The following is a 15,310-nucleotide window of genomic DNA, read 5'->3' as shown; positions in this document are numbered from 1 at the left end:
AGCAGGGCTAATAAGTTTGGGTTTATGCATTGATAATGTGAGTCTGCTGCTGCTAGGTTTCTGGACCTTGCTGAGGTTGTGGTCACAGTGTGGTACAGACACATGCCTATTATACTTACTTGAATCCAAGAGCCAGAGCCTCAAGGAGAAGCAAATAGCATCATAGTTGCGATAAAAGTATAATTTTGAAAATACTTGCATGAGAGAAATTAGAGCTAAGACATTCAGCAATGATTACATGATATCAAGTGCTTTGATTTCCAGGTGCTCTGCTAGATACATCTTCACAAAATCGTACTTCATGTAAATGGATGCTCAGCATTTCAGGTTTCTCAAGCCAAGAATAAGTTACTTAAAAATCTTGCTCAAAGTATGCATGGTCTAGAATTAGGAAATCCTGGGGGCCGGGTGAGGTGTTAGATATTAGTCACAGTAGCTAGAGTGGAATTGAACCTAAAAATTAAGGAAGGAAAATTCCTGCTGGGTCATTTTTTAATCTGTCTGGTGATCATATTGTACAAGGTAGGTTTAAGTAATTTCAGAAGTTTCATTGTACCGTTATTGGTTGCTGTTCAGGAGACTTCACAAGGACAATGTATGTCTCTTGTGTTGGAACACTGACTTTGCCAGAGGAAAGAAGATTGCCACATTTTTAATTCCTGAGATCTGAGCAGCTGCAGAAACAATTGAAGAAGGGACTGGTTTCTTGCACAGTGGTGTGGCAAAGTGACATTGGGAGTTGATGTTGCTTTCCTCTTTCAGAATTTGCCTGAGCCCGTGGACATACATGATATAAGGGGCACTGAGACATAGGTGACTTTTCCTTCTTTCCCCCTATGCGTTAGCCATAAGGAAATCTTTGAGATTTCTTCCTTTGGTAACTGGTCATCAGTGGATGACTGAAACAAGCTATTCAAAGCTGAAGTTTTCTTACAGAAGAGCCTTGCAGTGGTGACTGCCAATATGGGTGCAGATCTGGTCAGAAAAGGTCACAAAATATTGACAAAACTGGGTGCTCCTCACATTATGAATTATACTGAATATACCGAACTGTGGCTTAGTCCCAAATATTGCTTAAGCACCCAAATGAGTTTTCCATCTTGTAGTTCTTCCAGAAATGTCCAGGCTCTCTTCCTGACAGATTGCTGGTGAATATGAAGACGAATGTCACAACTGTGTAAATCCCAAAATAGATGATAGCAGAAGTGTTGGAATGATTGCTGTTTGTTGGCCAACTTAAACTCTATGTTGATATCAAACGGTATCCCTCAGTTGAGAGCTGAATGTTTCAGCCAGAGAATTTAAAGCTGCCATAAGATTTGTGCAGGATAACTGGTAAAGGTCAGTTTAGCCCATCAGCTCCTTCCTCCTAGAGAGGAACAAAGTAATGTGCTGGCTGCACTAAAATATTTAGGAAACATCACAATCTGTCATAGAGCCACCACATTGACTATGCTTGTAAGGGACCACTTTTGTTTGTTTCTTTTTTAAGGGGAACCTGGTGTTTGAGGGAAAACATGAGAAGCTATCGCCCTTCCAAGACAGATAAGTTTTGCACCTGAGAGGTACCTCACATTTCATTTAACATGTGACATGATGTCCAGATCTAGATTTCAGCTCTCTGGGGCCTACCAGACTCCTCGTACAGCCTTGCAGATGGTCAACACCTGACAGGAACCTGAAAACATCAGAAAGAGGAGGTTTATATACTATATAGGTAGACTGGACTGTGAAATAAGGCATACATTCATATAAAACGAAGCCAGTTTGCAGTCATTATCTGTATGCCACGAGATGAGGTCATGGTATTGGTCAGTATTAGCTGTCGTGCCTGTCTTTTGTCCAATGCTGAGGTTTTTGTCCATAGAAGCAGAACGTGCTTATCTGTCTCATTCTGTACCAGATGGGGTGTGCCTGTCTGTCTGGATGCCCCTAGGTGCCATGAGTGTCTAAAACTGCCTGGGTGTGCCTGTCTCTCCTCCTCCAGGCTGAGATTTCCTTAGCACGTTCCAAAAGCGTACACTTGCATTGCTCAGTTATTACTACTATTATTATTATGCAGTGGTCACATACTTCATAGTGATATTTTAGGATCTGTGACTCACCAAACCATAATTTCCTGCACACGGCTTACCTGAGGAAAATTGTGAAGTCCTGTTCACAGTGGGGAGATATGTTCTTGGGTGAAACTGTAAATATTGAGAAAGATGTTGGACACATACCTGTGAGATCTTCAGGTCTTCCTTTAGCTGTGATTGTTTGCATCTGTCCAATGGGATGATTAGTTTGCAGATGTAGGACAGATTCCTCTCATTTCAAGACAGTGCTGTAAGGAAACTGGAAAGGCTTCTGAGGAGAGCTAAGGAGGTGGGCTACCTGAGTTCTGGGGATGCATTTTTCTAGCTGGATGTGAATTTGCTGCAGCATTTATGCTGTTGGATGAGATTTTTTACAAATTGAAACTTTGAGGGCTGCCATGAGGACTCAAGTCTGTATGCATTCAAAACCAGATATGATTTTAGAAAGTACTATAGGCTGCAAGACCTCAGTCCAGCTCTCCTTGTGCATTCATTGGCATTGATGGGACCACGTGATGACCACGTGAGAATTGTTTCATCAAGTCCTTTATGAACAGAGAGGCAAACCAAAAGCCTCACCCCTTTCCGAATGGGCCGAAACCAGATTGTGATGACAATGGTGTCAGATCTTTGAGAACAAGAGAAGAGGTCCCTAACTCCCTCTGTTCAGCTGGAAAGAGAATTCCCAAGCTGCAGTGAGCTTTCAGCATACACAGCTGCTGCTGCTACAGTCTGTCACCAGATTAGTCAATCATCCATTATTTATTTCCAAATCGTATGCAAAGCTCTGTGTCATAGCCTTTAGTCCATGTACAGGGAAAAGAAGAGATAGAGCTTCTGAAAGACCTGGAAAAACAAAAGCAGAGAAACCTCTGAAATCCTTTGCTTGGAACGTTGTCTTATGTAGTTATATCCAAGGAAGAGAGGAAAGGGACATAAAATCATAAGCAACAAAATGTTGCCACCTTACTACAAATTCCTTTGATCTCTCCGTATCATTTGTTGTAGTCAACAATTTCTTTTAGCACGAGAGATCCTTTGTCTACAAGTGTTCACCAAATGCAACACACTTCACTCAGAGAGTATCGTGCATGTGTTTTCTTCCACAGTCTGGATTGTGTGGTGGGTCAGTCGATCCTGCTGGGCTGTTTGATGCCTGCTGATTGCCTGGCAGAGAATGGTTAATCAGGACTACAATGAATTTCCCAGGAATAGTATACAATCAAGGAAGAATAGTCAACAGAAATGTTTGCAGGCAAATAAGAATGTCTCTGTGACAAGCCATTTCTTGGGTGTGTATATGAGCAGCATCTTTGTCACAGAAGTGTTTGCTCATAAAGAATATTAAGAGGCAGATGCTTAAACAGAACAGCTGTTCAGAGTTAAAATGGCTGTTCCAAATACTGTTTTCAACATACCAGATTCTTTCTTTCTTTTTTCCTAAAGACAATAGCCAATTGCTAACAAAGAGGCTTAGCCATGGAGACTAAAGGACCCAGGATGGGCCAAATCAAAACCATGTATTATGATTCCCAGTGTTTCTTTTTGCATTGTAATTAAAAACGAGTACTCCGATTTGCAAAACAGTCACATTGGAAGGGAATGCTGCCGACAAAGTTTGAGAAACACTTTTAATCTCTTAAGATCAGTTGTTGACAGCCCATCTGCAGGTTGCAGCTATAACCTCTTGAGTGAACCCTGATGTTCTGGGAAAGCTCTTGCACTTTACTCAGACTGGACTGAAGAGCAGCGAGGTTGATTCCTCTGTTGTGTGTGAAGAGTACATTTGGGAAAAAGCCCACCTACATGTCTCTTATCAGGCAGATAATGAGAATTGCAAAGTAGGCACTTCTTTATCTTTCAGCCCTCATTTTTCTTGTATCTTATCTACTGGCATCCAAGGCTGTCCTAATTCTGAAGACACGTCTATGCCAGGCGAAGGAGCATGGTGTGAGGGTTTTGAGCTAGCAGTGACCTAGATCTGACTTGAGAGCAATGCTTTTACTGAGACCCGAAGGAAGCAGACCCTCGCTCCATCATCCCAGTTACTACTCCCCCAGGGAGACCTGCAGAACTGCATCATGTTGTGCCACGGCAGGATGGGCTGGAGTTGCTGTGCATTAGCTGCTCCCCCTCAAGTGGCAGGGTGCCTGCTCTGACCCCTCCTGAAGGTGAGGACACGCATTCCTGTAATGCTGAAAGATCATTTGTTGTGCAGTGTTAGTGGGGAATATGAGACTGCATAGAAGCTGTTGCTGCAGGGCTGCTCGTGTCTGGCATCCCCTTACTGCCCAGGTAAATGGCAGATAGTTCAAGGTTAGTAAGGATCACTTAACTTCCAGAGATGGAGCAGGTGATACTTGGTGTTCAGATATGCACAGGAGTGTGGAGTAAGTCACCTAGGTTTGAGTCTAATCAGACTGTATGCCAGTGTAACTGGAAATCGAATCACTGAACAACATAAAAAGAATCCTAAAATGCACTATTTCCCCATAAATCTTGGATTGTTGGCAGTCAGAAGAGAAATACCATCCAGTGACCACCAGCAGCAAAGCCTGCTCAGTTGATGCATCCATGTTAGGACTGTTACCTAGTCTTTATGTCATGCTTACACCTTCAGGATCAAGCCGTGATTGCAACTGCACTCCAGGATAAGAGCATATTTATCATTACTTGCCCATTACCTACATAGCTAACGCCAGCACCACTGGGTTGAATTCACAAGTATTTAACTACCCCTGAGCTTGAAAAAATGTCTCTCTCAGTTTTGTGGCTCAGTCTCTGTTTATAAAATTAAAAATGAAGCGTGGGAGCAAATGGGGACACTTGTGTTTCTAATTGCTTGCTTTGTGCGACAGCCAGACAGTGCAAGGCACAGCTATTCCCAAACCATTTTACAGCTGAAGTGCAAGAGGAAAACTGTGAGCGCTAATTTTACAGAGGAAGCAGACCTGCTAGAGAAGTGGCTGCCTTTTTAATATCTCTCCCAGTGACGTTGGAAGGAGTTAAGATCTCACAACAAGCTGAGTTGTCTGGAAAGTTCCTAGTTTGGCTATATCTTTGAAAACCAGGGCTTACGTGAATGGTCTCACATGTGGCATCCGTTTTTATTGTCTGATGTCATGGGGCAGTCTTCACTGAGGTGAAGATTCAGTGGCTACCAACTTTGTCGTGCCCGACGAGTACCAAACCCTGCGCTCTGGGAAGGCCCTTGCTGTGCTAGATGTACCTGACTGGGCTGATGTCAACGGGAAAGTTTCTGTGGTTTTCCTGTCTGGTCTCAGAAGTCCCTGCAAGTTCTAGAGGGTGATCAGGTGAGAGGCCTCCAAGGAGAAACAGGCTATTTCAGGAAGCGTGGCTGATGCTGCAGTAAATGGTACTCTCCCCTAAGAGAGTACTTAGCCACTCTATCAGCAGACTGGCAGGCCCTGCAGCTCAGTTAACTCTGCTATCTGGGGAAGAGAGGTGAGATGAAGGTGGTTTATACTCCTGACCTTTAATACACTGTTATTGAGTTTGAAGTTTAAGCTGCAAGCCCTGGGTCAAATTTCAGTGTAAATGCATTTGCACTTGCTTTTACAGCTGGATGTTGTTATTCTGCTTGCTTTTCTCTCTATCCTAACATGCTGAGGGTGCTGCAGTGCACAGCTAAGCAGATGGCTCACTTCATCCTAGAGACAGATCCATTTCTGAGCATGGGGATTCATGTATCTAAAGAAGTGCTTGAGTGAAACCACTTCAGTGAAAGCTACAGTGGAAACGGGAGATCTTTAAGGTCATTTACCACATGTATGGGTGATGTGCTCACAAGGAAGGAGAAAAAGGGAGAAAAGGTCTGCAAGAGGAATGCTTCTTGCTGCATCTCCAGCATTCATCATCCTGCAGCACGGGGGATTTCCTGAGGACACGCAATCCCATATTTGCTAGAAACAAATTTGTAGGGTCTGGTGAATGCAAGGCCCCAGGCAGAATGGTCACAGGGTTACCATCTGTGCAGGATCCTGGTAGCATCAGGCCTGCAGTTCACATATGAGGTTCTTGGCTTTCTTCTTTTATTTTAAAAATCGTTCTGTTCCCCATCCAGGCAGCTTTCCAGGCCAGACTTCATCTCCCAGAACACTGCAGTGATGGAAGGTGGCCAGTACAGTGTGGTATCAGTATAACTCTGTGTATAGTGCGAGCTTAAGTGAACCTTAAGTGAAGAAACATCATTGCTTCATTCCTGCAAAGAGAAGAGAAATTCTAATGGACCTTGATCTATGAAAGCCTTTCAAACTCACTTAGAGGGGCCACGTGATGTTGCAAATGGAAGGTCCCAAGTGTGGACATGGAGAAGTTAGCACTATCACTTTTAAATCAAAGCTCACTGAGGATTTCACTGCAGAAAAATAGTATTTATTTAGTGGTTCCTACAACACACTGTTGCTGCATTATTATAGTGTTCGAAAAGGTTTCCTTCCCCATAAGCTGTTTGGCACAGCTTGTATTAGAGAGTCCGAAGAGCAGCCTTCATGGCCCTACTTGTCTGTGCACAGCTGTCACAATAATTTTTTAGCCCTGAACACGAGTGTCCTAGTAGCTCAGAAAAGGAAGCCTTCCTGGTGTTGTGGAGATTTTGGCTGCTCTCTTGGCATTTGAGTTTTCTCTACTGTTTTGAGATTTTTCCTGTTGCAGCCTACCTTGGGAATTTTCTGTGCCTTTTCTATGATTTCTTAATTCACTTCTGCATTTTGTGTGACAGTGAAATGATCCTTGGCCAGGTGGTTTGGCTCCCAAATGTCATTGACAGGCAATATATGAAGACTTTTGATGAAAGGCTTTTGGTGAATGCAAAAATGTAAATCCTGCATAGGTATATGTGTATGTGTACTTATACACACAGGAATTAAAATCCTTAGCTAAACCAGCAGCAAAGGGAATACAATCCAAATACTTTTTTTCTTAAAATAAACACTTACCATTACAAAGTATAGTTTTCAGCATTTCTCTTTATTTATTTGAGCTATTTCTAAATCAGGGTGCATACAAAGTCCATCTAAAATATAAGCAAACTGTAACACGGGTCACTTTTGCTCTGGAGAAAGTATCTTCTACAAGTCGTGTCCCTTGGATAAAACAAGGTTAAATGACACAAAGTTTGAAGTATTTTGTGTATGAATTGTAGGGCAAAATAAAATACATTTCATCAGAATACACCAGGTTAGAAAGAGGTGGTTTCAATGCAGTGATTCCAAATTTCTCAAAACAGGGCTACTGTAAGCTGTATTTATGATCCTCTTTCCCTACCCTGCACTTGCCTTAGAGGATCAGAGTATGAAAATCAGTAAAAAATACAGCACATATTGTCAGACAACTATGGGAAATTGCTGCTTTGAGCATCTAAAGCTGGAAATTCCTTTGTCTTGGACTGCAGCTATGAGCTTCCTTTCTTGATACATCAGTAACATGTTTCCTCCTTTATAATGTCCTATTTAAAAACTTCAGTATATAGAGTATATAGTATTTACTACAAACAGAGATATAGTCCTGATATATGTTGGATATGGAAGCTGGAAGTAATTTTCTACTCCAACCCAGTGTTTCTTTAAATACTGTGTGGTTTCAGGGCAGATAGCAATTAAATACTAGCTAGGGAAAAGACAAAATATATATTCTGAAAGGGACTGAAAAATGGAGAATCAGTGATCTGGAGAGCGTTGGATGGATGCCCCAAAGAAAGATTAGAACATGGGCTTTGAAATCAGAGGTAGTGAGACTATGAAAGAACAAAGACAGGGTGGAAAGAGGAAAAGATGAACTAAAATGATGTTGTGGATGAGGAAGAAAATGGAAAATACTATAAGAAAAACAGTACCTTTACACTTTAGTGAGGAAGCAATGGATGTTTGAAAATGGAGATGCTGGCTGGAGCTCCTGTACAAATCAGGATTTCTAGAGCAGGAACAAAGAGAGGCCACAGCAGCACAGGACACAAAGAGGAAGCAAAGCTAAATGTCAGTGGCAGTGAAAAATCCATTTTGAGGCATAAACAGGCAAAATGTGCAAAACTCTTTTACCTGTCATTACCATACAGGTAGCATTTGCTATCCAGACAACTGTTCTCTGGAGAAGACAATTTAATCCCAAATTAATTAAAAAAATGGCCAGCCTTTTTTTAGTAATCCCTGTGACAGGAATAGCAAGCAGAATTTGTCTGAGCCCTGACTCACTGTTTTCTTCAGACAAATCTGTGAAATTACACACATCGATTGTTTTCCAGGTTCTATCAGAGGTGGATTGTAGTCGAGACTCCAAAGGTGTGGATCTCTGCAAATAAAAAAAGGACATACTATTCCCAAATGAGTAACCAGATTACCGAGATGGAGAAAGGTGGTTAAGGAGAAAACTTGTTTTCTAAACAGTGACAAAAAGTTGTAGGCTTGATTTGGTCCAGCTAAAGACACCCCTTCTACAAAAGATGGACTTGCAAAATCCCTGTTGTGTAAATTCAGAGGTCTGTGCATATACCAGTGAAGTATGTGGGCATGTGGGACAGACTTTCTGAGAGCCTGTCTGCAGACCTGCCAAATCTGCAGTAGATAACAGACTTTGCAGCTCTCTATGATTTTCTCATGCTGAGGTCAGGTGCAGTGCATGAGGAATTCATCTGAAACCAGGCTTTTCTTGCCCTCATTATTCTCATAATTTATATTAACCAAATCTAGACTGGTTGAACAGAAAGAAAATGGACAGTTTTCCTCTAAAATGAAAATATTGGTATTAATACAGATTTATGAAATTGCTCATTGTCCGTGCCTCTGTTTGCTTCTCTGATTGCATCTCCCGTCAACTACCCACTGACTTCATTACCCAGATTTCATTTAAATCTTGGTCCTTTGGTTTTCAATTAAGGATGGCTTGCTCATGAAGATCAGCCTAGAAAAATCTCTCACTGGGCTGACCTTTATGGACTTACACATCGTCATCACAGTGCAAAGCAGGGAAACACCCCTACCGAAAAATGTAGAGCACTTAGAAGAATAAGCTGTGCTTGACCTTCTTAGCAAGATCTTACGTATATAACTTACATTACAAAATGTGAAGGGTTCTGTGTAAGCCACACAGTTTACTCAAATTATTCTTAGGTCATCAAGAGATGACAGACATGGACAAAGTATTTAGAAACTTGCTTATAAATATTAATTGTATATTTTAAGAGTGCTTTAAAATTAAGATGGATGCTGAAATGAGATATTTGAGCTGCATAAAAGATATAGGAATTGATATAATCACCTAGTGTCATGTTTACGTTACAAATCAGATCATTGTGTAACACTGTCTTCTATAGCAAGCAGGTCACTTCTCTATTGCAGGAAATATTTTATTAAAAAGTTGATTTGTGTAGACAGACTGGATAAGCAGCAACATCTTTGTAGCTTCATAGATTATTTTTTTTCTTCTGTTTGAGGGGTGATATTTTGACATACCCTTGCACTCATAAATTCAGTGCTTATCTGCTCAAGACTGAGGTCTCAGGATGACAGAAATGAGAAACACAGCTCCTAAAAATGGCTAGATTCTGGATGTCATTGAGACAAGCTGTTCCACTGAAAATTGGTATGGGACATGACAGAGTTAATATCTGGAAAAGAGATGCTGTATGTAGTCACTTCCACTCCATCAGCAGTGAAAGGTAGTCAGTTTTCAGAAATGCAGTATTCACAAATGAGAAAGTCAGTGTGTCATGAAGGGCCTGAGATCTTTGGGGTGCAACCCAAGAATTTACAGCGCTTAATATATACTGTATTTTTCCCTTAGACAAACTAAAAGAGGCTGTAAAACATACTGATAAATATGATAAATAATGACTATGAAATGGAGGTAGACATAGGAATTTTAACAAATGAGACTCATACAGAGAGAGAAATGTGTGATGGATACAGCTTTCCACATCCACTTTTGTAAATATTCAAAGACAGAGGAGACATTTGATCTGCCATAAAAGCCGCCGTGGATGAAAAAGTAGAAAACTCACGAGCAATACAAAAATTCAGGCTACAGCTTCTGTATCCTTGATACTCACCTGAGGTACAGTACGAAATGATCACTTGTTCTACCTAGAATAGAGTCCAAGGTTTCCTCTCAAAGGCTAGTAAGTCAGAAGCTATAAAATCTTCCTCTCTGCTCCGTTCCCTTTTAGGAAGTAACAACCATCCTGAGTTGCATAGATGGATAATATGGATAGAAAAAATAGCCTAGTCAACATGGAGCTTAAAGCGGAAGGATATTGCCTTTGCCACAGCTCTGCCAGTAGATTTGCAAAAACAAGGAAACTGATTTAGTTCAACCTACTTTAAATCCGAACCTTGTTATAATTTGGAATAAAAAACCAAACCAAAACAGAAAACAACCATGGTTGAGAGATTTGGTAAAGGGGCAGAGACTAAATAAGGGTAAATAATATATTTTGGGGCTGAGTGAACAAGACCATACAGCCTGGTAAAGCTCATGATGTCCTTTTTCAGAAAGGAGCCCAGGGTGATTAGGTAAGGGCATTTTCTGCTGGGTAGAAATGCAATTTCTTACACATGCAATTTTTTACAGATGCAATGCTGCATATGCGAATGAAACACTTTACTACTGATTTGTCCTATACTGGGGAAGCTTGTCCTGGAGAAACAGCCCCGTTGATGGAGGGCTTCATTGCCCTGCCTTGCCTTCTGTTTCCTCAGACAACAGTCTACACTTCATGGCACTGAATCAAGCTATGAAGGTCAGTCATGTGGTATACTGCTGATGGTAAATGTTAATTTTTGACAGATTTGTAGGACATATAGCTTGTCTGTATTAATCTCCCGATGTTCCTGTTATCATTAGTTATCACTGGATCATGATAGCTTCTGAGTCCCAGTGGAGGAACACTGTGCTAAGTACTGTAGAAACACGTGCCTGGCTTTGCAGTTTTGGCTTCGCTTCAGTAGATCAGCTATATTTCTGTATCTCCTGCCTTGCTGTCCTGATTTTTTCCTGTTCGACAAAAGGGATATATAAAACACTGGGAAGGGGGGATTGTGGGGAATGATCAAATAACATCTGCTGCTTGTTAATGTAAAAGGGGAAACATAACCTCCATTTATAAAAAGGGAAAAAATGAAGACCTGGGAAACTACAGGCCAGTTAGTCTCACCTCTGTGCCCAGAAAGATCATGTAGCATGTCCTCCTGGAAACTATGCTAAGGCACATGGAAAATAAGTATGTGATTGGTGACAGCCAACATACCTTCACCATTTGTCAGGCAAATTTGGTGGTCTTCCAGGATGGGGTTACAGTGTTGGTGGATAAGGGAAGAGCAGCTGACACAATCTACCTGGACTTGTGCAAAGCATTTGACGCTCTCCCACATGGCATCCTTGTCTCTAAATTGGAGAGACATGGATTTGATAGATGGACCACTCAGTGGGTAAGGAATTGGCTGGATGGTCGGACTCAAAGAGTTACAGCCAATGGCTCAATGTCTAAGTGGAGACCAGTGATGGTTGGATGGGGCTTTGAGCACCCTGGTCTGGTGGAAGGTGTCCCTGCCCATGGCAGCGGGGTTGGAACTAGATAATGTTTAAGGTCCCTTCCAACCCAAACCAGTCTATGATTCAAGTATCCTTGCTCCACTCTTCATTGCACTGATAGAAAAATTTGAGTTATTTGCTGTATGTGCAACTATCCCAGCACGTTCTGTAAGTTGCCACATACCTACTGACTTCAGTAGGTTGTGCAGAGCAGAGAGGTGCTGTGGCACTTTCAATTATACAGATGAAGCTCTGATGCAGTGCAGGTTTGTCATTTGTTTGGATCACATGCTGGCGTCCTACTCTTTCCTATCAAACTCTGGTGTAAAATACTCAAGACTGGTCCACTCTTGGCTAATGTGGTTGAGGGAATATCCTCAGATGCAGGTTTCTCTCATGTCCAAAATGTACTGGAAGTGTCCTCTTGCCAAGATGGTTTCCAGCTTTGTATATTGTGAGGGCAGGGTTACAACTGCAGCGTCTTAAAGGTCCTGTGAAGTGTCTGGGCTAGACTAACATCAGTCTCTGATGATGGAGAGTGCAGTGCCAGCATAATGGGCTGGTTTTTTTCTGATACCCAAGGGATCAACCTTGTTTCTTTGGGAACACACTGAAGCCAAAGATGAGATAATCTGTATTTGGGGAGGAAAACCCATAATTTTTTATTGCAACCTGTGATAGGAATTTTGCTACTCCTGCTGGAGAAGGGATGGATGCTCCTGAGAATGAGATTCCTCTGCAAATTGCAGTCTAGACCTATTTGAGTAGACTTATGCTGCTATATTAGTTCCCAGAGCCCGTGCTGAGCACTGCTTCACTAGTAGTCTCCTACCCTATAGGAGACTTTGTAGCTCAGAGGCTATTGGGCAACCAGGTGAAGCCTGTAGTGATGCTTTCTAAAACAGCTTCTGAGGGACAGAAAGAGGAACCCGGACCTTCTCAGACACATTTGCGGTGAATGAATAAATCCCATCTGTGAAAATACCTTGTGCAGACTAGCAGGCAAAAGCCCCATGTAGCTGTTGAGCTGAAAGGCCCCCATAAATTCATGTCACCTCTACCAAACTGGAACTTTCCTCAGCCCCAAACAGTTTCCAATTACCTCACAAATAACCTTTGATAATGCAATACTACCTGACAGAGAAGGAGCACTTTGCTATAGCTCATTTTTCACAGACTCGGCAAATGGGCCAAGTTGTCCAGCATAGGTTAGCTCAGTCGTTGGCGTTAATTGCCTCTGGGCCTGAGGACAAGCAGACCTTGCCATGTGGAGATGGCTAGCCTGGCGTCACTGCTTGGGTGACCTGTCTGCCTTTAACATCATGAAGTGTGGAGGCACAGATGAAGAAGGAACATAGCAGTCAGGGTGGAAATAATGTGGTTTTTTATCAGTATGTCCTGGGGGGGAACACGTAAAATTCCTCGGAAGGAGGCAGAGGTGTTAAGGTTACCAGGCAACCACCAGTAGGAAAAAATACTTGTGAAAGGAGAGCAGGGAAGAAGGGCTCTAATCAAGGACCTGCCTGGCCAATTAGGCAATGGAGACAGTGATGGAGTGAGCACATTAAGATTTCATAGTAGGTGAGGAAATCTGTTTTAGGTAGACAGAGAGTACAGGGGAAAAAAAAAAGTATGTAACTAAATGGGCAGAGCAAGGATGAAAATTCTTCACTGAGAAGAAACAAAATCTTTTATTTTAAGCATTATAAGGCCTGGGATTTTTCAAGCAGAGAGATTTTTAGGTATTTCATTCATGTTCTGCCACCAATGCTGCTCATTGGATTTTGAAGCTCCCTCCAATCTTTAAACACCGAAATTAAGCATTTCTTTCCTGATCTGGTCAGCCTGACCATGTTTTACGTCCTCCCACTGGGTAGCACAGGGCTCACTGCCAAACAAAGCCCTGTTTTTTAATAGAAAATACAGTAAACCAGGAAAGCAAATCCTAATTTCATCCATCAGACTAGAAAGACTTCATTTTATTAAAATCTCCTTTCAGATCAGCCAAGTAAGGGCATAAAAATCAAGGACTTTGCAATTTGGCCATATTAGGGTTTATAATGCACAGTAAAATGATGGCATTCAAAGCTTACAGAGAGGTATTCTGCAAACACTAGATCTGTAGTACGATCTGGAGATTGAGGTTATTAGATTATTAGGGAAGTGCAATACAGAGGATGCACGGGGAGGCGATTGCTTTGCTTTTCTTCCCTTTCCCAGACCAGCCTTGATTGTCAGCTGTCACTCACCGCCTGCTCACTGGCAGCCAGCGGGGCCGGGGCTCTGCTCCCAGGGCCCTGATCTGCCCTTTGGAAACTGGGTGGAAATGAAACACCAGCTGACTCCCAGTCCAGGAAACAAAAGCAGACAAGCAGAGCTGTGCAGGACGGAGGCTGTGCCCTGGGGGTACCCGACGGCTCGATCTGCCTCTTCCCCGACGCCAGCCTGCGTCTGACCCCTGTGGCTGTCGGGACATGGGACAACTTCTGCTTCTCCCACCAGTTCCCTCTGGGTGGCCCAACACCCGCAGATTGGACTTGTTGGATCCTTCTCTGCTGTGGGCTTTTGCGTTGATAGTGCCAACGCAGCCGCAGAGATCACACAGAATCACAGAATCACAGAATGTTAGGGATTGGAAGGGACCTCGAAAGATCATCTAGTCCAATCCCCCTGCCAGAGCAGGAACACCTAGGTGCGGTTACACAGGAAGGCGTCCAGGCGGGTTTTGAATGTCTCCAGAGAAGGAGACTCCACAACCTCCCTGGGCAGCCTGTTCCAGTGTTCTGTCACCCTCACTGAGAAGAAGTTTCTTCTCAAATTTAAGTGGAACCTCTGGTGTTCCAGCTTGAACCCATTACCCCTTGTCTTACTGTTGGTTGTCACCGAGAAGAGCCTGGCTCCATCCTCGTGACACCCACCCTTTATATATTTATAAACATTGATGAGGTCACCCCTCAGTCTCCTCTTCTCCAAGCTAAAGAGACCCAGCTCCCTCAGCCTTTCCTCATAAGGGAGATGCTCCACTCCCTTCATCATCTTTGTGGCCCTAATGCTGAGATCAGACACGTCTGCAGAAGCACAAAAGCCAGCACCAGGAGCCTCGGTGTGGTTGTAACATGTGCTCATGCACAAGATGCCACAGGTGGTGCTTCTTACTTGGGAGCTCATTTCCCCCCCTGCCTGCACATATTCGGACCAGAGAAGGCTCTGGGGAGACCTTATTGTGGCCTTTCAGTACTTAAAAGGGGCCTATAAGAAGGATGGGGACAGACCTTTTAGCAGGGCAGGACAAGAGGTAATGGTTTTAAACTAAAGGAGGGGAGATTCAAGCTAGACATGAAGAAGAAATTTTTTACAATGAGAGTGGTGAAACACTGGCACAAGTTGCCCAGAGGTGGTAGATGCCCCATCCCTGGAGGCATTCCAGGCCAGGCTGGACAGGGCTCTGAGCAACCCGATCTAATTGAAGATGTCCCTGCTCATCGCATGGGGGTTGGACTAGATGACCTTTAAAGGTCCCTTCCAACCCAAACTGTTCTATGATTCTGTGATTCTATGTGGCATCCTGACATTTCGTCTTTATTAACTTATTTACAGATAGCCTTTTGGGGTTTATTGGGTGATTGTTTTCAGGGAGCTTTTAGACTGTTTTTTAAAAGGTTTTACCTTTTTTTCACCCATCCCTTCAG

This window comes from Caloenas nicobarica, chromosome 5 (assembly GCF_036013445.1).
Source record: "Caloenas nicobarica isolate bCalNic1 chromosome 5, bCalNic1.hap1, whole genome shotgun sequence".
NCBI lineage: Eukaryota > Metazoa > Chordata > Aves > Columbiformes > Columbidae > Caloenas > Caloenas nicobarica.
This window is presented reverse-complemented; position numbering follows the sequence as displayed.